Source organism: Panthera uncia, assembly GCF_023721935.1.
Source record: "Panthera uncia isolate 11264 chromosome B2 unlocalized genomic scaffold, Puncia_PCG_1.0 HiC_scaffold_25, whole genome shotgun sequence".
NCBI classification, from domain to species: domain Eukaryota; kingdom Metazoa; phylum Chordata; class Mammalia; order Carnivora; family Felidae; genus Panthera; species Panthera uncia.
The window spans coordinates 21585274-21613098 of NW_026057581.1; the positions used below are offsets into that span (position 1 = coordinate 21585274).

The 27825-nt window shown below is 41.7% G+C and overlaps 1 protein-coding gene across 9 annotated transcripts in view; it reads right to left on the bottom strand.

Moving 5' to 3' along the window:
• Positions 1 to 27825, bottom strand: part of FARS2 (phenylalanyl-tRNA synthetase 2, mitochondrial) — a 533637-nt gene that overhangs the window by 99841 nt on the left and 405971 nt on the right. The window lies entirely within an intron of this gene.

The following is a 27825-nucleotide window of genomic DNA, read 5'->3' on the forward strand; positions in this document are numbered from 1 at the left end:
CTGCATACCCTTTGTATACATGTGCCTTTAGGGCAGAATCACCCATATTTAAGTGCATATGTCATTAACATGATACATTTAATTGGTATATGTGATCTGTGAAGCTTCATGTTTTCACTTCTTGCCTTAAAGAGGCTTACAAGAGAAAATATATAATAAAAAACGTTTAGATATGAATGAAAATGAAGAATAAATATGAGGGGTGGTATGTTACTGACGCCTTTTCTTTTTTTTTTTTTTAATATATGAAGTTTATTGTCAAATTGGTTTCCATACAACACCCAGTGCTCATCCCAAAAGGTGCCCTCCTCAATACCCATCACCCACCCTCCCCTCCCTCCCACCCCCCATCAACCCTCAGTTTGTTCTCAGTTTTTAACAGTTTTTTATGCTTTGGCTCTCTCCCACTCTAACCTCTTTTTTTTTTTTTTCCCTTCCCCTCCCCCATGGGTTTCTGTTAAGTTTCTCAGGATCCACATAAGAGTGAAACCATATGGTATCTGTCTTTCTCTGTATGGCGTATTTCACTTAGCATCACACTCTCCAGTTCCATCCACGTTGCTACAAAAGGCCATATTTCATTCTTTCTCATTGCCACGTAGTATTCCACTGACGCCTTTTCAAGCCAGACTCATTTCAGCCCACTCCCTCCCTGTTCCCCTCCAGAGGCCATGAGCCATATGAGCAAATACAAAGAGAGACCTGCAGGTGTGGGTTGAGAATGAGGTACAAGGGTGCTTTGGCCAACTCAGACCCTCTTGTCCTTCACCAGCTCTGGACTGGGGTGCTGGGTGTTGTTGAAGCTGACAAGGTGCTAGCCCAGCATCCCCTCTGTTAGGCTGCCTTCTCAGCTGATTCTCTCAAGAGCCCACAGGGGGCAGGAGAGGCTCATAGGGCAGGATTCAGCAAGTCCAGACTTGTGGCTGAAATCCATCTAGTGGCACCTCTCTCCTGACAGAACAGTGTGGGGAGGGGAAATTTCAGGAAGAGTAGGCCTGCAGAGATCAGGAAAGAGGGCAATGCAAACAGCAAGCTCTGAAGGCTTCTGCGTGGAGCCGGATGACCTTCACCCCCAGCCCTGAGCCTCTTCCCTACCAGAGTGAAAGGGAAAGTGGTGAGTAACATAATTCTTAAGATTAAATTTACCTGCACCTTAAGGCAAGCCAGGTTTTTCTTGGCAGTTAACTCTTAAGACATTTCTCACAGAAGGTTTTATAGAGGGGGTGCTGAAGGATAATAATGGATAAGATCCTCAGCAATCTTCCTGTTGGACATTCGGTAACACATTGCATATGGCTGTTTCTTACAGGACCTGATGATGAACGCCGAGTACAAGCTGCTCAAGCTTCTCTCCGTGAAGGCCCGAATAACAATGTGGACACGGTGTTATAAAATGACTCCCACAGCAGGATGGGAATTAACATTTGTTTGTTTGTTTCAGGTATGCGCTAGGTACTCCAGATTTATTATTTAAACACAACTCTCTTGAAAACACTACCCAGTAAGTATTACTATCCTCATTTTTACAAGTGAGCATACGGAGACCCAAAGAACTTAAGTAACTTGATCAAGGCATACAGCAACCAAAAGGTAAAACCAGGATTCCAGCTTGGATATGTCTTCAAAGCCACACCTTTTTGCTTCAGCTGTTTCTAAATAATATTCTTTATTATAATATTCTTTATATTTATATAAATATATATATTTATAATATTCTTTTTGAAATGTTTTGCCTGAATCAAGCTGTAAAAACCACCTAAAAATCAATTCATTTAGTTAGGTTTTAGGGGTTCTTTTCCCACTGATTTCTCTGATGATCTGACCAAAATGATCAATTGGCTGGCTATTTCACTGTCATACAGACATTTGGGTAAGTCAGTCCCACACTTAAACTGGTGCAATATCATTTATATTTGCTGTCGCTGTCCAGCAGTACAAGAGCAAACATAAATATTTGCTAATGTGGCTGTGTATAAAAGACAAATAAAACTCACATTATATACAAGTCACCCCCATTTATAAGTAAAATTCAACATAACTGAAGCTACTGAACCCTACATCATCCCTTGGGGGAAAAAGCCATATTTTAAAACCTCTCATCTGTTTTCAGACCAACTATTTATTGTCAGCGTACAGAGACTTCTGAAGGAGTCGAGCTGAGGAACAGCTGAGAGAAACTCTCTGATGACGGGCATGAAAGCAATGTGTGCCAGGAAACAATAAAGCAGGGGGTTGGAGACAAAACTCAGCAGCTCAGGAAGCACACACACCACAGGCATAATTTCTCATCAATGTCAGAAAGTGCTTCTTTTGCTCTAAGAGGTGGTCACCAGCAGCCAACACAGTTTAAGAAGAGAGAGCATCTGTCTTCATCAACCCACTCAAGGTGTGTTTACCTACTGGAAACTCAGAGAAAAAGAAATGTAAACTAACTAAATGTGGTTGATGTCTTCACCTCTCTTTGCTCTGTCTCCATTTCTCCATTTGCAAACTAAGAGCTTTGAACAGAGCTAAGCGCTCATCTGGGTCTGACATTCTATAATTCTATGAATTCAGCCACTGGCTCTATGACTGGTATTGATTTTTTTTTTAAGGGGCTATCTTTAATATCAAATGATACTTCTTTGTTCTCCCCAGATTTTGGTTTTGTTGGTCATGATCTTAATCACATTTTGATCATTTTGTCTATTTTTGTATCTCTAGTGTCTAGCACTGCATATGCACGGTTCATGGCAAATCTTCATCATGCACTAAATATTGATTAAATTTTTGTCTCTCCTTCAACTGGCAAGCCTCTTGGAGCTCCCGGTACTGAACAGGAGAAGACTCAATACGGTTCTTGCACAATGAGGCTGGCTGCCCTCTTGTTATCAAGAGTCACTCACGGAGCATCTAGATTGGCACCTCTTCCAATTCAAAGCACATTCTGGGACCTGCAGTGGCTGTTAATCAGCAAGTGTTTACTGAGCTTGCTTTAATGTGCTTTGCTCCCTCTCTCTCTAAAAAAAAAAAAAAAAAATGGTGCCCCTTACTTCTGTTTCTTTTAGGTAAGAAATAAATATTCTAAGTTAGTTGAGGGAGTTGGATTTTTCTTTGTATAGTTCACCACTCCTATTTCAGGGCATTATACATAGGAGGAACTCAATATTTTGGGGTTAACAGAGTTCAGTGATTTAATAAACACCATAGTCTTTTCAAGCACAGTACCCTAGATCTTCTATGGCTAGGAACCCTCCTTTCCTACTTCGGGATCCTACCGTGGGGCTAGATGCACCTCCCCTTTTTAGGTCTCTTCAATGTCAACGCCTCTACAATTATAGCCACCTCTTTTCCCTCATGATACTCTTGCCAGATCACCAACTCGTTCTATTCAGAAGAGTGCAACTGCCGTAAAGAGAAAGCAGGAGGCTCTCACCTTCTGCTGCGATGTCACCCTGTAGCTGGCTTGTGGCTAGCTTTTGGTTTACCCACTTGAATTCTGCCAGGGTCTGTTTTGTGAAAGAATTAAAAAGGCAATACTACGTAGTTAAACTTCAAAGGAAATAGTTAAAAGAAAGAAGCACAATTTCCATTATCTTTCCAAATGGCTAAATGCATTTCAGCCCCTTATGTTTCCAAAAACTGTTTATAATGTACTTTTCTCTATTCTAGGTCACTGAAATGCCTGCCCTGGGCTATGTGTTTCTGGCTCAGACATCCTCATATGAGGGGAAAATGAATACAATAGAAACATAAAGCATACAGCCTTATTATCAAGCAGATAGAAACCACCTCATATACACACACCCATGCCTCTGTGTCTCCTTGACATTCTCATCTCAAATCCCTCAGGAGTGTGTGAGTACTAAATCTCCAAGAAATTCTTTCTGTTTTGAAGACAAGCTGCATTATGGCCTGCATTATGCCTGTCTAGTCAGCATTCTCTGTGCATTCTCAAAGCTGTGCCCCATGGGCTCAAGAAACAGTAGACTGCCAGCCCTAGCATTGTCCCTAGAGTGGGTCTAAGGAACATGGCCTCCTACCCACCTGCTGCATCTCCTCCATTGCCATCAGCCAGCTGAGGTTTCAGGCTTTAGGGATATTAGAGGGTCCCCAAGGAAAGCCACCAGTCAGCACCTTGGCCAGCTGAGCCTCAGTTTAGGCTCTGCCAGGACAATAGTCTTATGTGACCACCCAGATTCTGCTTAACAAATACTCCATTGTTAGAAAGCTCTTTGTATGAGCTGAGGTCAACCTCTTATAATTTTCTCCTACTGGTCTTAGTCCTGTGCCTGAAAGAGTATATTCCATTTTCATCATGAAATTGTCTCTTTAAAACAACATAAAGTAAACAAAAAGCCAGCATCATTGGGTATGGAGGAATAGAGAAAACTAGGTGAAGAGGACTGGATCAAACTGATAAAGAGAAGCTTCTGTGTGATGAAGAAGCAGTGAAAACAGGACCCTTCCAATCTCTTCTTTGTCCAACTGCCTTTGAACTATGAGGGGACAGACCCAGAGAAATTGCTGGAGAGCAACAGTTATAAAATTTGACAAGTACATAATAAGTGCCTACTCTGAGGAAGGTCTCATGTGAGTGCTAGGTGCAGAGATGAGGTTCCTGTCCTCAATATCTCATGTTCTACCAAGAGAAATAGACAAATCCAGATCTAAACACAATACAATGTCCATTATTCAAAACATTTACAGTCATGGAGTTATGGGTTACTTTGTGCTTTTGAGATGACACTTTATGAATTAATTATTCATCTAAAATAGAAGTAGAGGAAATCAAAGGAAGTCAATTTTGGGATATGGATATACCAGGGAAATCACTGATGCAAGACCAAGGAGAGATATGTAGACTCTCTTGGTCATGAATCCATGCCCAGGACTTGGGGGCTGATTTCCTGGGTGGGAGGTGATGCCCTTCCCTAACATGGCCCTAATGGCAATGCCAGCTGTCTTGAGGGCCAGGCCAGCTCAGAGGACATTTTGTAAGTGGGATTGAGTTGAAGGGGTCTACTTGGCTCTTAGCCACTCAGCCACTATCTTTGTTTTCTGGCCCTTTCTCTCCTCTTCTAGTGCAGGAGGGTTTCTATCTTCAGCATAAAATTAGCATAGAGATGAAGCCATTTCAGGGGATATATAGTGAATTGACACAGCAGACATTACGTTTTTCATTTCTAAAATGAAAAAGTTACCTTTTTTCTTTAAAATCCCAAGACTGCCACTTAATTTGTGTTAGCCTGCACTTCCACTGTTGCTCTGTCAACAGTGGAGCAGTGCTGAGGAAGGCTGAAGAAGGTGGAGGAAGATAGCAGCTGTGGGCTGTGAACAGAGTCATCTATCCATGGGGATACCTAAGCACCTGCAGGGCATGGCACTGGACAGCTTGTGGACAGTCCATCCTTGGAGTCTCTAGTAGACACACTGATAACGGCCCAGGAGCGAACAATAGTGCTGACCAAATCTTGCCTCAAGATATATAGGGCAGAACCTGGTCCAAATTCACTCCTGTCTGTCTCTGACTTCCCTCACATCATTTCAAAGGCTTCTTCACTCTCCTTCCTCTTCCTACTGGAAAAAAAGATTCTGAGTAGCTAGGCTGGGACAAATGACAAATTTGCCATGGAACTGGCCCCACCTCTTCTTCCTCACCAACTTTTGTCTTTTTTTAGGTTTTCTCACGTCCCTCCTCTCCTCTCTTTTAAGCTCTTAAGTTCTTTCCACTTTTTCATTAGTGGATTGCTTCTGATCTCATCAGAAAACATTCTCTGAATCATTAACAATATAAGATGCTATGGAAAGCTGTCTGCTGGTGGCCCCAAAGGCAATCTCTCTTCAATGTCACTGTCAGAGCTTTTCAATTAAGGGAGCACAGAGTGGCTCTGAATAACACTGGATCTTTACAGCAAATGATTCCATCCAAACAGATTTAGGAAGAATGTTTTCTGGGAAGTTCAATCATCTGATTTCATGGCTAAATAGTCTAAAAGAGCTAAAAAATAATGTTATTTATGTGCACCAAGCTGGAGGAAGGTATTCTGTGTCTCTGAGAGTCATGCTGTTCCTCCTGGGTGGGTGGGGTGGGGGTAGTGTTTTTAATGCAAAGGGAATAAATACTGCTTATTGCATATGTGGAAAATGATAAATCAACATTCATATAATATAAAATCTTGTTACTATAGATCATATGAATTTAGACACTGTGAAAAACTGGACATACAATAACCTACTTTTAAAGTTGCATGTGATGAAGACAAGGTGTCTCCTAAATGAAACCTCCAACAAAAGGAGGCAGGAAGACAGACTTCTGAAGCATTCTAGTATCTAAAATAGCTAGACTCTGTTAAGTGCTTAGTATGTGCCAGCTATTGTTCTAAGAGTTTTATATTAACTCTTTGTTTCTTTTTTAAAAAATGTTTATTTATTTTTGAGAAAGAGAGAGAGACAGAACATGAGTGGGGGAGGAGCAGAGAGAGAGGGAGACACAGAATCCGAAGCAGGCTCCAGGCTCTGAGCTGTCAGCACAGAGCCCGACACAGGCCTCAAACTCATGAACTGCGAGATCACAACCTGAGCCAAAGTTGGATGCTTAACTGACTGGGCCACCCAGGTGCCCTGTGAGTTAACTCTTTCAATGGTTATAATAATCATATGAGATTAAGTAGTATTAGGTCTAGTTTATACAGAAGGAAAAAGGGGCACAAAGAAGTTCTAACCTGTCCAAGGTCACACATGGCCGGCAAATGGCAGGTCCGGCATTCAAACCCAGGCAGCCTTCCCCGAGCACCTTCCCTTTTGACCAGTGCTATTATACATTGCTAGCTTCTCATGAAAGAACCTGAAAAATAGCTAGTTAGCATCATTTTCTTAGATACTTATGATTTTGGTTAATTACTGAAAGTAGTATTATGCGGTCTTTACACACATTTCAACTAATCTAGGTAACACTTGTTCTTGAATTAGTTGAAATGGCAAATGCCAGAAATGGGAATGGCCTCAGTAGACAATACTTCTCTCTCTGACTACATCCTGAGAGGAATCCTGGGAGGCTCCTTCTGCACACAAGGGGTTACATGAAGCTTTGGAAGCTGGCAGTATGGGTAACGACTTCCACATTGCTGTTGGAGCAAGTGTAACATATAGCACAGAGGTGTTATGACAATGATTGTCATATTTCATAAATTACATTCTGCTATTCACAGGGAAGTCCCTGCAAAACCAAAGCAATAATATGCATACAGAACAGCAGTAATAATATTGTAAGCAATGCATTGTAAGGATGGGGACATATAACAAATGAAAAATACAGTCTGTAATAAAAGAGCTGAGAGAAGAAACGAATACTGTGAAAAAAACATGTTGTGAATTTAAAAACATGTTGAGACAGAATAACTCATGGTAAGAAGTTAATAAAAAATTACAGTGGCCTGGGTCCATGTCAAAGATAAGCCCAAGTAGAAAATCTAAGCAAAACAATAAAAACATTTTTCCTTTTTTTTTTTTTTCATTCAATGTAAAATATCTTTTTGTCCAGTTGAACACAGTAACTTCTGGAGAGATTAGTTCAATAAAAGGTTTCCCAATGAAGGAAGGAGGCTGGTGTGCTTTGGCAGTATGAGACCCCCAGAAAGGATCTGTGCCTAAGTCGAACCACAGGGGGACAGCCTCATCCTCATTCACAGCACCCACCACACAAAGGTCTGGCTTCTCTGCTCAGCCTGCTTCCCCACTCCATCATACTATTTCAAATGTTCTCCATTATCCTCAAACCACCCTGACCTGACCTCTCCCTCATTCATCCTCAAGAAAGCCCTCCCATGTACTTCACAGAGCAGAGAGAAGCCACTCAGGTGGGGGCTCCACCAATTTCCAGTCGCTGAACTGAGAAACCTATAGTTATCTGTCTCTCCATTCTGAGGTCAATGCTATTCACCTCCTTCCGCTTTGGGTACCATGATGTCCCGTCTTCTTTCAAGAACAATGCACCACTGGGTATGCCCTCTCTCCCTCACTCATGTAGTCAATCTCTCCTCTACTGGATCCTTTTATTGACTTCTTAATAGACTTTATTTCTTAGAGGAATTTTGGGTTCACAGCAAAAGTGGGAAGTAGGCACAGACATTTCCCATATACCCCCCTCCTCCACACATGCATAGCCTCCCTCATTATCAACATCTCCTGCCAAAGGGGATTTGTTACAACTTGGTGAATGTACACAGACACATAATCATCACCTACATCCATACTTTACACTGGAGTTCATCCTTGGTGTTTTTTGTTTACTTGGAAATACACAGAAGTCTACTACTTTTTTATAAAACTTTCCTTGACTCGCACATCCCCTCCAACTACCACTTGGTCTCTCACCTTCCCTTGAGTTGTCTCTCCTCACTGTCTCTATTTCCTCCCACTTTTTTCTCAATCCACTTTAAACCTCACCTCTGCCTCCCCCAAATGCTCATTTCTCAATAAGGTGGCCAATGATTCTTATGTAGCCTAAATATCAATGGCTCTTTGTTAGTCATTAACAAAGTCATTACTTTTGTGATGTGCTGTGTGATATGTTGGCTATACTCAGTGTCTTGAAGTATGCATATTCCTTGGCTTCTATAACTCCCACACCCTGGCTGTCTCTCACTTGCCCAGCTCTGCCTATTCCATGCTGGTTTATTATCCTTCCCCTGGTCACTAAATGCCTGAGTTCCTCAAGACTCACCCCAAATCCCTTGGTTCTCATTCCATTCTTCTAGTTGATCTTCTCCATACCCTCAGTTTCAAATATATCCTAAATGAAGATTACCCACAAATGTATATTCTAGTCCCCGTATCTCCCGTAAGCCCCAGACTATTTTGAATTGCCTGTGCAACATGTTTACCTTAGCATCTCAGGTAAGCCTCAAGGTCAATGTGTTCAAACCTAAATCTCAACTACCTATGTCCTTTTTATCAATAAATGGCAACACCGTCCATCCAGTTCCACAAGTCAGACACTTGGGGTCATCCATCATCACCTCATAGTCAAATAAGTAGCAAGTTCTGGAAATTTTATTATTTATTAATGTTAGTATCTGTTCACTTCCCTCATCACCTTGGCCATAACCTCAGCCCTGGCTACCATTATCTCCAGTGTAGCTATTGCAATAGCCATCTCTTGGCCCTGTAGCCCCACTTTCCCCTTCCAATCTATTCTCTACAAAACAGCCAAAATACGTCTTTTTGGAAACCAAATCTAGTCATGCAACATGCTTTGCTTAAGCATTTTGGGGGCTTCCTATTGCTATTGATAAAATAAGATGTCCTTACCCAGCCTATAAGGCCCAGCATGGTCAGGCTTTGCCCACCTCTTCAGCCTGGTCGCCACATTCTCCCTTTTGTTCACCTACATTGGCCTTCTTACTGGGTCCACCATGCATCAAGTTTTTCCTGCCAGATCCTTGCTTGTGCTTCCTCAGCTTTGAATGTTCATCTCTCTCCCACCTTGCACTCAACCTTGATTCCAGTGTTCAGCTATTCTTAAAACACCACGTTAATAACTTAACCCAGTTGTCATTTCACGTTTATATTGATTAAATTTAGTTTTTCCATCTAGTCTAGACTATAAGGTCTTTTCAAATAGAGCTGTGTCTGTCTTTGCTTTCCACTGTAACTACACACAGCGTAACTACACACAGCAGACATTCAGTTGAACAAACAAATGAATGAATGGACTAATGAATGAAGATGGTAACCAGACTGTGATAGAGAGAGTGCAGGATTGGTAAATGGCTTCTCTTTGTAGAGTGGGGTAAAGGAAGGTGGCTGCTCCAGTCTGGAGCGAGAGTGAGGTCTACCAGCAAGGCCTCTTTCAGAAATGACACATTCTGGCCATGTTTACCATGCCTCCCTTAAGAGAAAGGAAAGGGAAAGAGGGAGAGGAGGGAAGATAGTAAAGCAAGATTTCCAACCTCCTTTAAAATGTAAATGCCCCTGAGAAGGTACATTTTAAAGTTCATTCCATTAACTAACACATGAAATATCTGTGAAAGCCTTAGGAGGATTTAGCAACACTGAAACCGTCTTCAATGCACCTTGTCATTTATATTACAGTTCTTTTTAACACATCTTTGTACTATGTTCTCTATATGCCTATCTCCTTCAACTGGACTATAAATTACTTGAAGCCAAGGACTGTGATTTTCTTTCCCTGCTATGTAGCATTGAAGCGACACTGGTGTCTGGCATAGCTTGGGCACTCATGAGTGTTTTTTGGTGAAGGTCAGATAGAAAAACAAGGAATTGGATAAATGTAAAGGTAGGCATAGAAAACAAAGCTGCCTAGTTTACCATTGTGCAGATGGACTAAAACGGTATATACCAAATAATTATATCACCCTGATACAGGGCACTCTAGTGTAGCGGAATGAGCAACGGGCTGGAAATCAGAAGACAATTCTGTAATTATCTATTCACCTGATTGTCACCTCTTTAAACTGTGACTTCCTTAAGAGATGGCAGGCTTTTTTTTTTTTTTTTTGTCTTTGCGTGGGGTAAATGTGATTCTCTTCTCAATCCCTTTAATATAGTTACCAAATGAATCAAAATCTAGTTGTAGCTCTTGAACTGACTAGCAGGTTAGTGTTGTCTAGAAGTCTTGTCTCTCTGGGTAAAAATCCTGATGGTAAAGTGATACAGTAGGACAATATGCTCTCCAATATCTTTCTCTCAGGTCTAACATTTGATGAATATATAATTAAACATCTGAACAAGGAGAGAAAAGCTGGGGACAGCCAAGAAGGAAGTAATTGTGTTAATTACAATAAGTCAAATGGGACTTTAAGAAATCTTCCATAATGTTCATCCTAACAGGTATTGCTAACAAGGATCACGATAAAGGAGCAACTAGTATAATATTGGCAATTTGCATAAAAGTCTCTTAATATATTGCAAAATGTTATGGGGAACAATTATAAAACAGGGGTGAACGTCGGTGCCAGGGAACCTGGTAGTTCAGGAAGACAGTAAATCAAATAAAAAAATGACCCAGTGTGAAATATGATATGAGCTTATATAAACTATTTTTACCAGCAGCATCTATGGAAAGGATGATTAAGTAATTTGACATGAATTTGAAATTATCTAATAACTTGGTTTTACCTTGGAGGAGAAAATGCTTAGTTTCTCCTAAAATTCATCTCCCTGAAGATTTCTGACAAACATGCCAGTCATATATTTTGCTAACAATGTATCTACCTCCTTCTGGAAAAATCAGTTCATTAATGGAAAATTCTTGGCAACTTCCCTCCAGTTTATACAATGTAAATGCCACCATGGCTACGACAATAATGTGCTGTGCAACATGGATTTCTCGAGGAAGCAAGTGTACAAGTAGATAATTACTTATAGTTAAATGTGGTTAAACAACAGTCTCAGACCCCAGAAGGATACATCTGCATAGCTCAACATTCACTTCCTTGAAGCATCTAGGTGTTTTTTCTTGGTCTCAGTAACGTGCTGTACAAAGTGTATTTCTTAAGGAAGCAAGTGTACAAGTAGATAATTACTTATAGTTAAATGTGGTTAAACAACAGCCTGAGACCCCAGAAGGATACATCTGCACAGCTCAACATTCACTTCCTTGAAGCATCTACAGTTTTTTCTTGGTCTTAACAATTGGGGATGAAAATCTTTCAAAAATGTGTTGTTTCCAAACTCTGCAGAGTAATAACCATAATAACTTAGTAGTAACCACCAATGTTTACTGAGTACTTACTTTGTGCCAGACAGTCCTCAGTGCCTTTATATGCTCATTTATATAATCCTCAAAGCAACTCTGAGGAAGGCACTATTTCTTATAATTCCCCATCTCACGGATGTGGACATTGAGGCACAGAGAAGTTAAATAACTTGCCTAAGGCAACATGGTGAGTAAGTGGTGAAGCCAGTATTTGAACCCAAGTAAGCAGCCTGCCTCAAAGCCCACACTCTTAACGACAATGCGATACCAGGCCTTTATAAACTACTGGCCATAATATAATGTAAACCTCTAGTGAAAACAGAGTTACAATTTTGAACATCAATTTTTGAAAATGACTCTGTGTTCCCTTTCCGTATTCTCTGCTTTTAAAAACCATTAATGCAATTCAGGCTTCATGCAGCTAAATGCATAGAAATCCCAGTGCAGCACTAATAACCAAAACCCCTTTGAAGCCAGAACCTCATGCGCAAGGGCAAAGGACTCCAGAACCAGTTTTACTGTTGCCACCTTCCCGCATCTTAACGGTAAAAACCTGAGTGTCCCAAATTAAGCGGACTTCAGTGATCTGACAGGAGGGCACATATTTAAGTGATTTCCCACATCTGGTGTTCCATGTCATTTCCTCTGCTAAGCTTGATTGGACAATCTGATCAGTGCAGCAAAGTGGAAGAGACGCCTTCACTGCACCAAGTGATCCTGAATCTGAGCTTGGCCAGAAAGATTTAAGCTCTGAGGCCCCCATTTAGATAAAGTCTTCTCCCTAAAAAGGTATAGGAGTCAGGCTTCTAAGCTGAGGCAGAGCTGGTAGCTGAACAATAATAAAGGGCACTTCCTCTTATGGGGGGAAATATACACCCATAAAAAGAGGGCTAGGGGATAAAAGCTGAAAGGAAATTTCAAGGCTTTTACGTATTATTATACATTTTTCTACATTATTATATACATAATAAATGTATACACACCTATACATATAATGCATGTAATATACATATACCCACAATGTATAATGTGCATGCATTATATGTTATACGTATTACATAGTAAGATGTGAAATGTGTAACATTTTGGTGCCTGTAGTGTATTGATAGAATATTACAGTATCTGTCAAAGCCAGTCAGGTGACACTTGTTGGTTGATCAAGATGCACAGAATATGGGTAACCATTCACAGGTTTTCCATTCTCACTAGGAAACACCACATGGATGCTTAAAACGGCTGTACCAGAGAACAAATTTAAGGACAAACATGCTATTGGCCTAGGCTTTGTTTCAAAGTGTCACTCACTGCTCTGGCAGGTGGGCAAGGATTAGAATGACAGAGGAGACTGCTCAAGCATCTCATTCACTCAGCTTATCTCCTCCTATTCAATGATGGGCAAAAGAATGGTCCCCCACAGATGTCTGCATCCTCAACCCTAGAACGTGGGAGAAGAGACTTTGCAATTGGGATTCAGTTAAGGATTGTGAGATGGGGGATGTCAATTATTTGGGTGGGCTCAAGGTGATCACAAGAATCCTAACGGAGAGAGGGAGGAGGGTCAGAGTTTGAGGAGATGAGATGCAAGAGGTAGAAGTCAGGGTTACGTGAGGAAGGGGCCACAGACCAAGGAAAGCAGGCTACCTTTAAAAGCCAGGAAAGGTAGGGGACTTTTCTATATTAGAGCCTCCAGCAGAAGGAAATAGCCCCTGGCGATGCCTTGACTTCAGCCCAGTTCTGATTTCAGACCTTGCCTGACCTGCATAGCTGTAAGGTAGTAATAAATCTGTATTGTCTTAAGCCACTGAGTTTGTGGTAATTGGTTAGTGCAGTAATAAGAAAGTAATACAGCTACTACAGAGTGAAAGGAGGGATTCTGGGCACAAAAATAAATGAGAAGAATCATTTGAAAGGAATGTTACAGAAACGGTAAGGAAACAGGGCTTTCTCAGATCACACAGCAGAAACTCAAACTTTACTAGGCTTAAGGAAGAAAAATTTGGCTAGAAAGACATAGTGAGAGAAAAGCATGGAATTTGAAGGACAGGTGCCTGAGTAGACCCACTGCCTGGACTCAAGCACTGTGGAGAAGGAGGCTTCCAACATACTGAGTAGTGTAGGGAACATGTAAATCTGTTCTCCACAATCTTTATAATGGCTGGGTTCCACCCTCAGGAGCTTCAGATATTTAGGTCTTAAAAGACTTCTGGTCTTATGATTTTCCTCACCAAACCTTCAGTTACTCCTAAGGGGAAAGGCACTATCCCAACCCCAGGGGCAACTAATGCAGTCCAAGCCATTATTCACAAAGATGTATCGGTCTGACAACATCTTTCTTTGAAGGATAAATATTTTAAATAGCAACTCCAGGAAAACATTTTAAAATTCTGATTTAATCTTCCTGAAATTATCAGCTAACACTGCAGAGAAGGATTGAGAAAGGGCTGGCTGACCTATGATCTACCAAGAGGAAACACTTGGGCGTGGCAGAGGTTCAGGAAAGGTTGTGATGACCCATCAGAGATCCTTCCCCTCCCGTGTCCCAGCTGGGCTGGGGCAGCTCTGCTTTTTCAGTGAGCCTGCTCCTGCCTCTCCCAGAAAGCCTGAGGACCCTAAGTGGACTCTGATTCCATGGCCAAAGGGCCATCGATGGGCATCGCTCATTCTGTTAGTGATGTCATCGATGCTACCAAAGAGCCTAGGGCACCATTGACACTGTACTTACATACGGCACCCAGGTCAGGCACACCTGAGACCACCAAGAACTGCCCAGCCCTGCTGAAGGCTAATGTCACATGTAACAGGAAACTTCTGAATGGTCACTGAACACAAGTTTGAGTCAGAGCAGAGAAGATGCAAGCTATCCTTTGCAAATTTTTGCCCAAGTAGCTGCTGTGATGGAAGGCGTTCCAGCTGGGCTATGTGCTCAATGAAGGGGGCTCTGGGGCGCCTGGGTGGCGCAGTCGGTTAAGCGTCCGACTTCAGCCAGGTCACGATCTTGCGGTCCGTGAGTTCGAGCCCCGCGTCAGGCTCTGGGCTGATGGCTCGGAGCCTGGAGCCTGTTTCCGATTCTGTGTCTCCCTCTCTCTCTGACCCTCCCCCGTTCATGCTCTGTCTCTCTCTGTCCCAAAAATAAATAAAAAACGTTGAAAAAAAAATTAAAAAAAAAAAAAATGAAGGGGGCTTTGTTTTGTTCACTGATACATCCTCAGTGCCCAGAGAGCCACCTGACACAGGGCAGGCACTCACATTTGTGGAATGAGCAAATGAATGAATGAAAAGAGGCTGGGATGTGTTTTTTTAGAATTACAATATGGCAAATCCTTCAGACTTAACTCACTGGAGCTCTTCCTGGTCCCTGAAATGAGATCTGCGCCCCTTTGAGCCCCCACAAGAGGGCTCTCATATGTTCTTCTCCTCAGACTTGTGCTGTTGTCACTAAGTTCTTCCAAGTTTCCTCTCCAAAAGAAACTGAAAACGGCTAAGGGTTGAGCCTGCCTTATCCATCATTGTATCTGCTGCAGCCAGTCCAATGCCTTCCATGAAGTAGGTGCCCAGTAAATGCCAAGAGATGTGAATCAGTACAGCATCTTTTCTTCACTTTTCCTGGAGAGAGGGTCACTTGGATCACAGTAGATTGTAGTAAATCAATACACTCTTTTTTTTCCCCAAGCTCATAATTACCATATAAAAGAAAGAACTAATGTAAAATAAGAAGTGATCCTCCAATAAGAAGATCCAGATTTATCAATATCTGAGGTTTTGCCAGAAGTGATAAGCATTTTTAAGTCAATTTCTCAATACATAAACCTTGATATTAATATAGATATATATGCATATACATAGGACTAGATTTACTAATAGGCTTTCCCTATCTTTGAAGTAAGAGGAGATAAAAATAAAATGCAGATTGCATTGAACAAATAGCATATGGCATGCTTTATAAATATATACGTTTTTGTCTCTGTCTCCCTCACATACACAAACCCCAAACTCTGTCTTTCAAGATACTGGCCCCTTGCCCTACTTTGAGGTACCTAAACAGAAAGCTTTGGGATCTCTGATGCTATCATTTCCTTACAGGCCGTCTGGGGGGAGGCTTGTCTGTTACCACCGGTCAGGAAATGCACTGGATGCTTGTTCCTCAGAACACCGTGAGATACTTTTGAAGCTCCTTCCCATCAAAGCTGGAGGGTTCTCTAACCACATTAGCTACACCTTAGGTCTCACCATTTGCTGTGCCTGGAGCCAGGTACCCAACAGGGGCTGCAGATGCTAACAAGCGCTGATCAAAAGACTCTGTCAATAGAATTCCCTACTTTTCTCTTCTTCGGTGAACATTAGTGACTGAAAAATGAAAGGGCCGAAGGGTAGCTGTGCCATGGAAAGTGGTCAGGCAGCACAAACACATGCCAGTCTTTTGATTTCTACATGTGATGGGAAATTGGTGCTTTGAAAGAAAGAGGGAGGACAATTAATATTTATTGGCTTTGTAGGAAGATAAAGCAGATTTATTCTTGAACAGTCCTGCCAATTATTCCTTGATAAAAATGAAAACTAAATTTTAGAAAAGTTATATTTGCACATATTTGGAGAGCCGAATCATTCTAAGGGCTTATTCCCAAAGACTGCAGCCCCCAGCCCAATCCTGCCATAGTCAGCTTCCCAGTGGCAACCTGCGTTCACCTCTTCCAGGGGATGTGCTTGGTATTTCTCTCTGGATCTTTAAATAACAGACTGTTATTGCTATGTCTTGTTGGGAGTTTTGTTTGTTTTTCGTTTTCAGCATTATATATTAGCTCTGCATACCAGAAGAAAGGCACTGAGCTCCTCCACACCCCATTCCTCCCACACCACCATTCTGCACGTGCGTATGTCCCACTGTCATCCCAATAAAAGCACGTTGAGACTTTAGTTAGCTCACCATTCAGTGAATGCAGAGACTATGATTACTTTTCTTTTTTCTGTGCAACTTTTTGTTCTCCCTGGCTTTAATAACCATGTTGATTTTCATCTGTGTTGTTTCTACAAATGTGTGCATTTCCATGCTCTTCTCCTGTTGTGCAGGGGGTGGAAGACATGGTGCAGTGGTTATGAGTGTGCACTGCCTTGGGTTCAAATCTCACTTTGCCACTAACTAGCTGTGTAACTTTAGACTAATTATTAAGGCACTGAGTGCCTCATTTGTACAAGGAAGATAATAATGATCATCTAATAACTGCTACTCTTCAGATTCAACTAAATTGTATCCGATATACAGTGACTTTGCAGTAAGTATAAGTGATGATGGCTGCTGTTAAGTATTCAATCATTTTATCCTGCTAAAGCCTCCCCTGGAGCCTTGTGATCTGCTCCAATTGGATGGATCACCCTCTGGAAGACTGCACCATAGCTAGGGCTTTGGGATGGTCGTTCTCCAGCATCCTGGGGACGCCCTTTGCCTTTCTCTGATGTTGGGTCTTCTTCCTCATGAGTCTTGTCTTGGCTTCTCACTTTGGTGGAACGTCCTCTGGTAGTCTGAAAGTACCCTTCTACCTTGAGGTTTGATGGATGGTATGGCCAAGCATCAGATGCTGGGTTGAAAATTATTTTTGTTAAGCTTTTGAAGGCATTGTTCTTCTGGTTTCTAGAGCTACTGCCAAGACATATGATGTCATTCTAACTCCTGATTCATATTCTGTCTCTCTCTCAGGTTTGAGCATCTTCTCTTTTGTCTCCATCACTCTGTCAGGCCCTGAGAGTCTTGATGTGACTCCCATTTTGTTCATTGCCCCGGGTACTTAGTCTGTCCTTTCAATGTGGAAATGCACGTTTTCTTATGGATCCTTCAAGCTGCACTTGTTTTCATTTTTGCTTTGGTCCTACTTTGCAAATGCCTGGTACTTCTTGGATATGTGTTCATATTTCAGGGTGAGCTGCTGGGAGCCCTGTGTGTTTTTGCATGTGTCTCGTGCAAGACTAGGGCTTTACTGTCACTGTAAATCTGTGCTGTTAGTGTAATAGCATCTTGACAGGTAACTGAAGTTAATGCTTGTTTTAATCTGCCATCTTTAATCAGAAGCCTATTAACCGTACTTCTTAGGTAAGGTAACTGAGGTATCAGGAGAGGGACTTCACTGAAGAGTAATTCGTATGCTCTGTTTCTTGGAGAACCCCTGTCAGTATATTAAGCTCTTTTCTCACAGGCTGGTAAGATTCCCAGAATGGCTATTCCAATCCCCTAGTGGGGTAAGGGTGGGGATGGTAACACAAGTGGCTAAGACTCAGGGAGACGAGTGGGTGAAGAAGCTGGAGGTCTCAGTATCCAGCTAGTAAACTTTTACTTCATCCACCAAACCACAGATCCTCTGCTTCATCCTCTCCAGAGATAAATATTTAGCCTTCTATCAAGATAAAAGCTTGTCAGTTACTGGGTTGTAGCAGTACATATTACACAGAACTGGGGAGAAAATCTGGAGCTCTGCTTCCTGTTTTAGCCCTGTCTTTACCGCCCACCCCTGACCCCTCACTCCAGAGGGACCAGTACTACTAATGGATACTGGAGTTTAGGTTGGGTTGCTTCTTGGATTTCCCCACTGCTAACTTGGATTTCAGCTTTCAGGGTCTCCTTAAATAGCTACCACTTCTCCAACTGCTTCTCAGCTTCCACAATTATGTAGCTGATGTCTCCTATTCACTTAATCTTTAAGTTATGCCACAATAAATAAATAAGCAAAAATTTACTGTTACAGTAATGGTATCTTGAGAGGTAACTGAGGTTAATGCTTCTTTATTCAGAAGTCTGTTAACCACACTTCTTAGGTAAGGCAATTGGAGGTACCAGGAGAAGGTGTGTAATTTGTCGAAGCTCATAAAAATCAGTAAGAAATGAAATCAGAACCTGAACTCAGGTCTGCCTGATCCTAAAACCTCACCCCTTCCACGAGAGCACACTCCTCTTCCAACAGGAGTCACCTACTAGAGTGTGTTCCACTTTAAAATCAGTACCAAGATAAATACCATTAGACCTTGAAGATTCAGGTGATGTCTCTCAGCCTAATGTCGCCAGAAGGCCCCACTCCACACCTTGTTGTAAATGTTACACTTTTGCTCCATGAATTCTACCCAAAGCCCTGGCTTAGCCCTCTGACCTCAGTTTGAAAGGGTTTCTAGAAGGGAAGGAAATGCCTCCAACAGAAAGTTCCTTGCCCAGTATTGTGAATGCCAACTGTTACCTTTTTCAGTGATCAAAAGACTCCCAGGAAATTAAAAAACAAAACAAAACAAAGCCTTCTCAGAAAATGTCTGAGGTCTTTCTATCAAAAAGTCAAAGAGAGGGGTACTTCTAGGTCTCACTCATCAATGGTCATGGTTATCTCCTCATGATGAACCCTGGACTCCATATGAGAAACTTGTCCTGTGGGTCCCCATCAGCATTAGTCTTTTCTGCACAGCTAGAGTATCAGAGTACAGCTCTAGAATCACACAGGCTTGGGTTCGGATCCCAGCTTTGTCACGTACTACTCATGTGGACTATGAGAAAGCTACATAAGTTCTCTAAGCCTTGATCTTCTCTGCTATAAAATGACAAGGGTCATAGCAGTCACTTCATCGAGCTGCGATCAGTTTAAGTGAGATATTGTATATTAAGCATAATATCTAGTGGTCCATGGTAAATAAATTCTAAGTGATATTTTATTTTTCTTGTTATCACCACATTCAAGAAATGTTTATGCAGGGGCATGTGGGTGGCTCAGCTGGTTAAGCGTCCAACTCCTGGTTTTGGCTCAGGTCATGATCTCCCAGTTTGTGGGTTAAATCCCCATGTCAGGCTCTGCACTGACAGTGTAGAGCCTGCTGAGTATTTCTCCCTCTCTCTCTCTGCCCCTCCCTAGCTTGCTCTCTGTCTCTCTCTCTCTCTCAAAATAAATAAACAAATAAACAAATGTAAAAAAAGAAATGTTTATGTATATACACAAAAAAAACCTTTGTAACTGTATACTGACAAATGCTAGCTCGACTTAATTGTGGTGATAATTTCACAACATATAAAAATGTCAAATCATTATGTTGTACACTTGAAACTGACATAATGTTACATGTCAGTTACATCTCAATTGAAAAGACAAAATGTTTATGTTACAAATTCACTGGAGACCAAAATATCTACTATGTTCAAAGAGTTGGATTATACTTTGTGGAGGATACAAAAATGAACAAAAATCAGCTCTACCTTTAAATGGCTTGTGGTCTGGTGCCAGGCAGGGCGAACACAGCAGGTGTCCCGCATGATGTTACTGGGAACGGATTACCCAGCAGCCAGTGCCCACAGTTCCTGGCCCTGCAATAAGCCTTGGGGGTCACTAGAAGCTGGCCCCAGTGTCTCCAGGGTTGCTCCCAGCCACTCAGATCTTCCAAACAATGCATTCTGGGGATAGAACTTCGGTTATGTAAAAGTTTAAAAAAGTGAAATGATGCAAGCTACGTGAAGGATACCGGAGATAAACGATCTATTTATATTTTTATGGTGAAGACATAAATAGAAAAAAACGCAGCATCAAAGAAATGTTCCTTAAAATATACATACAGCATGGATGAGAGATATATGCGCAGCACAAACACATGCTAACTATATACCTTTTCACATCACCCATAATTCTATAAGACTCATCAAGGAAGATTTACCGACCACTGTAATTATAGAAATTAACCCTCTGACAAACTGGGGCATGGTGTGCTTCAGTGATTTTTTAAGACATTTTGTAACAAGACTGTCAAAACAGTAATGAGGAGCTCCTAAGTCCAATCCTTGGCTATTAGCCCACAGACAATATACACATAGATGACCATGTTGTTTTATGTAACATTAATGCACTCAATAACTAACTGAGTACCTATTAAGTGCCAGGGATTGTCTGGAACCTGAGGATATAGCATAAGCAATACAGAAAAGGTTCTTGTCCCTACGGGGGGGGGGGGTGTGTTTGTTGGCAGACATTAAACATATTAATAAATAATATTTTTACAGCATTAAAAAAAGCTATAAAGAAAATAAAGAAGGCTAGTGGACTCGAATGATATTCCTCAAATAAAGAGAGTTGGTTTAAAAAAAAAACAACAACTAGTTTTAGGATTTGAATTCTTTGAAGGGTAAAGGCAGACAAACAGTAAAAAAAAAAAAAAAAAAAAAAGAAGGAGAAGGTAAAGATGACAAAAGAAATCACAAAGGAAGCAAAGGAGTTCCAGAGCTCATTATATAGGATCCGAGGAAGGAAATTCACCAGAGATCGTGGTTCCAAAAAACCCTTGTTTCTTCCCTCCCTCCCCCCCTCCAACTTAGTGTGAGTGGGTCCCCAGGCACAGGGAGAGGGAGGCAAGCAATGGCTCCCACTGCAGGCACACAGAGCCCTGTCGTGTAGCACCCAGGCAGGGAGAGGGACAGGCCCAGGATAGCTGGATGGGACATTGGACTAGAAACAAAGGCTGGGGTACAGACAGCCCGGAGATTTGGGGATGTTTCGTATTCTTGCCAGCAAATGACAGCAGGGACTGGGGGCGCCACTCAGGAAGCCGGTCCCTTTTCTGAAGTCTGAATGAGGCACACACATTTAGTGAGTTGGCAAAAGAGGCTGGCTGGGTGCTAAGAAATGTCAGGTTTGGCATTTAATTTAATGAATCCACCCTGGTTCAGCATACATGAGATTTTCAATGAGAATTTCTCTGAAATTATCCCATGTCTCTCAGACTACTTATAAACCAAACAATGGTATACAGTAATTGTTTTCAGTGAGAAACAGTTGTCACTGAGACCAGGAGGCAGCGTGCCTGGCACTTTACATGTATTGATTCATTCATTTCTCACAACGCTCCGGATGTAGTTGGAATTATTATTACCCCCATTTTACAGATCAGGAAACTGAGGTAGAGAGATTAAAATAACAGCAAGTGAGTGCAGAGCTATCATTAGAACCCAGGCAGTCTGGCCCCAGATTTCCTGCTGTTAATCCTAAGGTTACAAGCTAATGGCAGGAGTTGCAAAATGGGGGAGAATCTAGAAACTGGAGGTGTGGTGGTATCACTCATTGATTATTCTGTGGATGTTAAAGCACATGTTGGTATTTTACCTTTTAATTCTAGTCGTTTCACCATGTGACTCTTCTATAGTAGATGCCATGCTTTATTATTTTCTAATTTATTTATTTAAATTCAAGTTACTTAACATACAGTGTAGCAGTTTCAGGAGTAGAATTTACTGATTCATCACTTACATATAACACTCAGTGCTCATCCCAACAAGTGCCCTCCTTAATGCCCATCACCCATTTAGTGCCTCCCCCCAGCAACCCTTAGTTTATTCCCTGTATTTAAGAGTATCTTATGGTTTGTCTCCCTCTCTGTTTTTATCTTATTTTTGGTTCCCTTCCCTTATGTGCATCTGTTTTATTTCTTAAATTCCACACGAAGCATGATACTCTATGTGGAAAACCCGAAAGACTACCAAAAAACTGCTAGAACCGATATGTGAATTTAGCAAAGTCGCAGGATATAAAATCAACGTACAGAAATTGGTTGCATTTCTATACACCAAAAATGAAGCAGCGGAAAGAGAGATCAAGGAATCAATCCCATTTACATTTGCACCAAAAGCTGTAAGATATCTTAGGAATAAGCCTAACCCAAGAGGTCATGCTTTATTTTGAACCTGGTTTTTGCTCTGTTGTTCTCAAGGTGTAAGGGATGAGCTTCTCTAACTTTCTGAATGAAGAAAGCAGTGATTGCAGAGTGTTTGATAGAGCAAGCTACAAATTTTCCAAGATGCTACAGAAATAAGAAGTGATCGATCCATCCCCAAACTTTTTTCGATAACTCTTGCCAATATTTATTCAAGTCCAGGCTGGCAAATGTGTGCATGCTCTGTCTTTCCTAGCTTATAATGTTAATTTCATTTTATTTTTAGGACATGGTTGATCACATTAATTTCCAGTGTTAATTCCAAGTATTCCTTCTCATATTCTTGGTCTACTTTTTGAACCAAGGCAGTTGACAAATACATTTGGATCATCTGTTATGTGCCAAATACTATGCTTAGGGTACAAAGATAAATAAGACATTGGTGCCTGCCAGGAAGGAAGGGAAAGAGGAGGCAGGAAAAGGGAGGCCAGCCCAAAGTCAAACTCCCTGCTCGGGATGGAATAAAGTGGTAAAAGAACAGTCATGCCCTTACTAACTGTGGGGGAGGAACACAGCAAACAAAACTAAACCAAAGACACATCTGGGCCACTGTTTTCATTCTCCTCCTAAATCTCAAACTCATCAGTGCTAATAACAAGTAAAGGAGTGATGGGTTTCATCTCCCCTCCCTAGGTATTCTCTGATAAAAATACTTACAAGGAGCTAGGAGAACCATAACAGTTTTAATAAATGCATTGCTCATCCAAACCCCATTAGGCAATTTTTCTTCTGCTTTGGAGAAGAGGAGCCACAGATGGGAATCCAAGGCCATGAGATGCAGACCACGGATGGGGAGCTCTGGAATAGACAGAGAGAATGGCATGACCCCAGCCCCTCCCTCATCTCACAGATGGGAAGTGGGTTCTCAGAGATAAGTCCAAGGTCAATAGCTGGTTAGTGGCAGAGCCCCTGCAGCCTAGATATATTCTTTCCTAATCTAATACTGTAGACTTTATTTGTTAAGCAGCATTGGACATACCCTGAAAACAGTGAGGACCCAAGGGAATAAGAAAGACATTGAAAAGTCATGATTAAGAGTGAAAAGTAATCCCCAAGAAGGCCTCTCCATTGTCCTCGGTGTTTTCCCCTACTGCTCCCTCTCTGTCCTCAGTCCAGCTTCCTACTCTACTCGAAAACTCACTGCCATCTCAATCTGCCAAAGCATGAAAGACTTGATTTAAAAACACCGCTTGCATCCTGAAAACAGGATGGCCTCCCTGGCATCATCCTATTCCCGTACCTCTGTTAAATCATGAGTAAAATGCGTGTAAAAATGCCTCAGTCTTTGAATGAAGTGGGAGACAACCAATCGCCACATGGCACTGAAGACGGTAGAACGGAGGAAGCTCTCTGTTGAAACGCATAGTTAACTTACCCTACAGCCTAAGGAAATGTGAGTCCTGTGCAGTTAATTTTAATATTTCTCATGTGCCAATTTTTTTGTGGCACCAGGTCAATTTAATGCAGCCGACTGTGCCAGACAACACAAATGCCAAGACAAAGGCACAATTCAACAGGACCAAATGTCCCCCGTTCTCAGGATGGGCCTCCTTCCTCAACTTGACAGCTTCCACACATGCCAGCTTTGATTTTGCTGTAGGTCACACACATACCCTCTGTCTCTCAGACACACACACACACACACACACACACACACACACGGAGGAAATTTCTGACGACGATGAAGCAGAGAAAGGACTGTGAGGCACTGAACAAAAGGCACGTCTGCTCTCCTGCTTTGATTCTGGTCCTTTGTAAACAAATCTGTAAAAGGCGGCCCAAGTGTGGGGACAGAAGGAGGAGCCTGGCACTCTCCTTCCTAGTCCCTTAGGGTTTGTTAATCTCTTTATACTCTCTTCCAAGGTAATATTCAAATCAGCCACACAGCTCAATTTACTTTGCTTGGGACTCTAATTGAATAAATCTAAAATAACAACAGACGCAGTGGCCCTGCGCTTTGGTCAAGTTTTTCTTAGATACTTAAGGCACATTCTGGCTGTCTTAATTCTGACTGCATCAGGGAAAGGTGCTCTGTTCCGGTCCCTGATTTCACACCAGTGGCAGGCTGACTGTCATTCACTGTTTCAGAGGTTGATAATATTTACTGCTGGGTAGGTAAAAGGTTTCCAGAATAACATAGGAAGTGTTTAAGTATCCCTGAAGGTGTAAAGAATGTCTTACCCAAGTCAACTGGTACGTTTTTAAAGCAAAGAAATTCGGTAAGGTCCTATACTGTGCTAAATGTCACTTCTTCAGAATCACAAGACCTGGGTCAACTATGGGGTGGGAGTTTATTTGGTCCATTTTCTAAGTTACGTTAAGGTGAGCCCTTGATGATCCTGCATTTGTAGCTATTCCCATTTGTAAACATATTCAGGGAATGACACTACAGTAAACCTGTCACTCATTCTAGCTTCTTTCCATCCTTTGGCAAAGGATAAGAATTTTAAAAACTATATTATCACCTACTGGGAGTAGGGATGCAGGTTGAAACCTTAGGAACATCATAAGATAAGTGAGCCACTGATAATGAGTTTAAAACTGGTAAATCAAACCTTGGACCTCCAAGCTTTTCTCTGGGAAGAGTATCACCTAGTAAGAATGCTTTTAAGGAAATCATACGCTAAGCATGCTGAGAGGCTATTCAAGATCACATGTGTAAAAATGCTGATATTCTTTCAGTTCTTTGGAGACAAGGGTTAAAAGGAATCAGTGCACACAACTGGCACCTTTCAAGGAAAGGAAGGAGCAGGTCTGTGCTGTGGCTGAATAGTGATCACGTTGTGGAGGGATCCTCTGTCTTACTGACAAATGAAAGTAACATTCTGTGCCTGAGCATTGCCCTACTGCAGGATGGTCATCAGAGTGAACACTTCTGCTTCTTGGTGTGCAGGTGTTTTCATTATATGTTCACCATATAGTCTTAGGAGTTCAGAAACTCTTCCTCAGGGAACCATCAAAATCCTCAAGAAAAAAACAGGCAACAACCTCTTTGACTTTGGCTACAGCAACTTCTTACTTGACATGTCTCTGGAGGCAAGGAAAACAAAAGCAAAAATAAACTATTGGAACCTCATCAGGATAAAAAGCTTCTGCACAGGGAAGGAAACAATCAGCAAAACTAAAAAGCAAACAGCATAATGGGAGGAGATATTTGCAAATGACATATCAGATACAGAGTCATCCAAAATCTATAAGGAACTTATCAAACTCAACACTCAAAAAAAAAAAAAATCCAGTGAAGAATGGGCAAAATACATGAATAGACACTTTTCCAAAGAAGACATCCAGATGGCTGGATTTCATCACTTCATCCATGAAAAGATGCTCAACACCACTAATCATCAGGGAAATATAAATCAAAACCACAATGAGATGCCTCACACCTGTCAAAATGCCCAAAATTAACAACTCAGGCAACAACAGATGTTGGCAAGGATACAGAGAAAGAAGAACCCTTTTGCATTGCTGGTGGGAATGCAAACTGGTGCAGCCACTCTGGACAATAATTAAAAAACAGAACTACCCTATGACTCAGCAATAGCACTACTAGGTATTTATCCAAAGGATACAGGAGTGCTGATTTGAAGGGGCACATGCACCCCAATGTGTATAGCAGCACTATCAACAATAGCCAAAGTATGGAAAGAGCCCAATGTCCATCAACTGACAAATGGATAAAGAAGATGTGGTATGTATACACACATACACACTGGAATATTACTCAGCCATCAAAAACAATGAAATCTTACCATTTGTAACAATGTGGATCGAACTAGAGTTTATTATGCTAAGCGAAATAAGTTAGAGAAAGACAAATATCATATGATTTCACTCTTATGTGGAATTTAAGAAACAAACCAGATGAACATATGGGAAGGGCAGCAAAATAATATAAAAAGAGAGAGGGAGACAAACCATAAGAGACTCCTTAATACAGAGAACAAACTGATGGTTGCTGGCAGGGTATTGGGGGAGGATGGGCTAAATAGGCAATGGGCATTAAGGAGGGCACTTGTTGGGACGAGCACTGGGTGTTAAATGTAAGTGATGAATCGCTAAATTCTACTCCTGAAATCATTATTACACTATATGGTAACTAACTTGGTTTTGAATAAAAGAAAAAAAAAAAAAGAAAAACACTAATTCAAAAAGAAAAAATAAAAAGAAAGTCTTTCTCATGGGTTCAGTAAATGCCCAGCAAACACTTTGGGCCAAAGACCTCCTCTCTCCTCAACAGACCAAGGGGTCTTCACCTTCTCAATAATCCCACCACACACTTGCCCTTAGCGTCTCAAGTTTTTCTTTCACTGGTAGAACTGTTCCAAGTGTATGAGTCCCTTTCCCAGGCCCCTGCCTCTCATCTTGGGCTCATAAGGCCCGGGTTCCACTACTGCTCAGGCTGGAGCATGAACCAAGCAGTCCATGCTGAAAACTGGCTCCTAACCACTGGGAAATGTGCAGGTGCAGGGTTAGGAGCCCAAATCCCTCTCTGCTACCTGAACACCTGTGAACTAATGCTCATACTTCAATGGGAGCCAGCTGCTTGCCCTGTCGTTGCATATAAGGGCAGAACGTGAGAAGTCACCTGAACACCCTGCTGCTATCGTCAGTGCAGCAGGGAAATGTTAACCAAGTAAATGAATGAATGTCGACATCACTACCTGGAACAAGCCTCCAACTTATTAAATATCCCACAGCCTGCGCATTTCAGCTCTTATCTGAGATTTTTTTCCTTCTTACATTCGTTTGATGCCCCTCTGATCTCACATCTTGTTTCTAATCACAGCTCAGAGTGAAACACATGTAAGGTAATTACTCCTTGGTGCTCTGTGGTAGCGCTCATTGATTAGAAATCATTTTCAGAGGGAACACTATAACAAGGAGTTTTGATCAAAGCTGGATTATTATTTCAGTTCCTTGTTTCACCCACATACATTTGCTTCCTCCTCCAGGAAGAAAATTTGTGTGTGTGTGTGTGTGTGTAGATAGAGTTTTTCTTAGAGTGGAACTTTTTATTTCCTTAATCTAAAAAACCATTTCTTTAAAAAGCGGCTAATCAAGTTTCTTCCTGAGACTCATGTTTCAAGCTCTTAGTGTCACTCCTTCAGTCCCATCTCTCTGGGATGGGGCCATGTTTATGTCAAGATGGTGGGCACTGCAGGGTCAGGCCCAGCCAGGGCCAGAGGAAACATGCTCATGGAGGATGTGGCCCTGGAATGTCATGAGGACGCAGAGGGAGCTCTGAAGGCAAAGACTGGGCTGTGGAGGGTCTGATGCGCCTAGTGAGTTCACTTGGAGGCCCCATCCTTCTGTGCCTGCCCTACTGGCACATTGGATTCAAATCATGAACACAGTGCATTTCAAATTTGCCCTTCTTTTAAGTTGTTTACAGCTGTGCAAATGACTTTCTTATC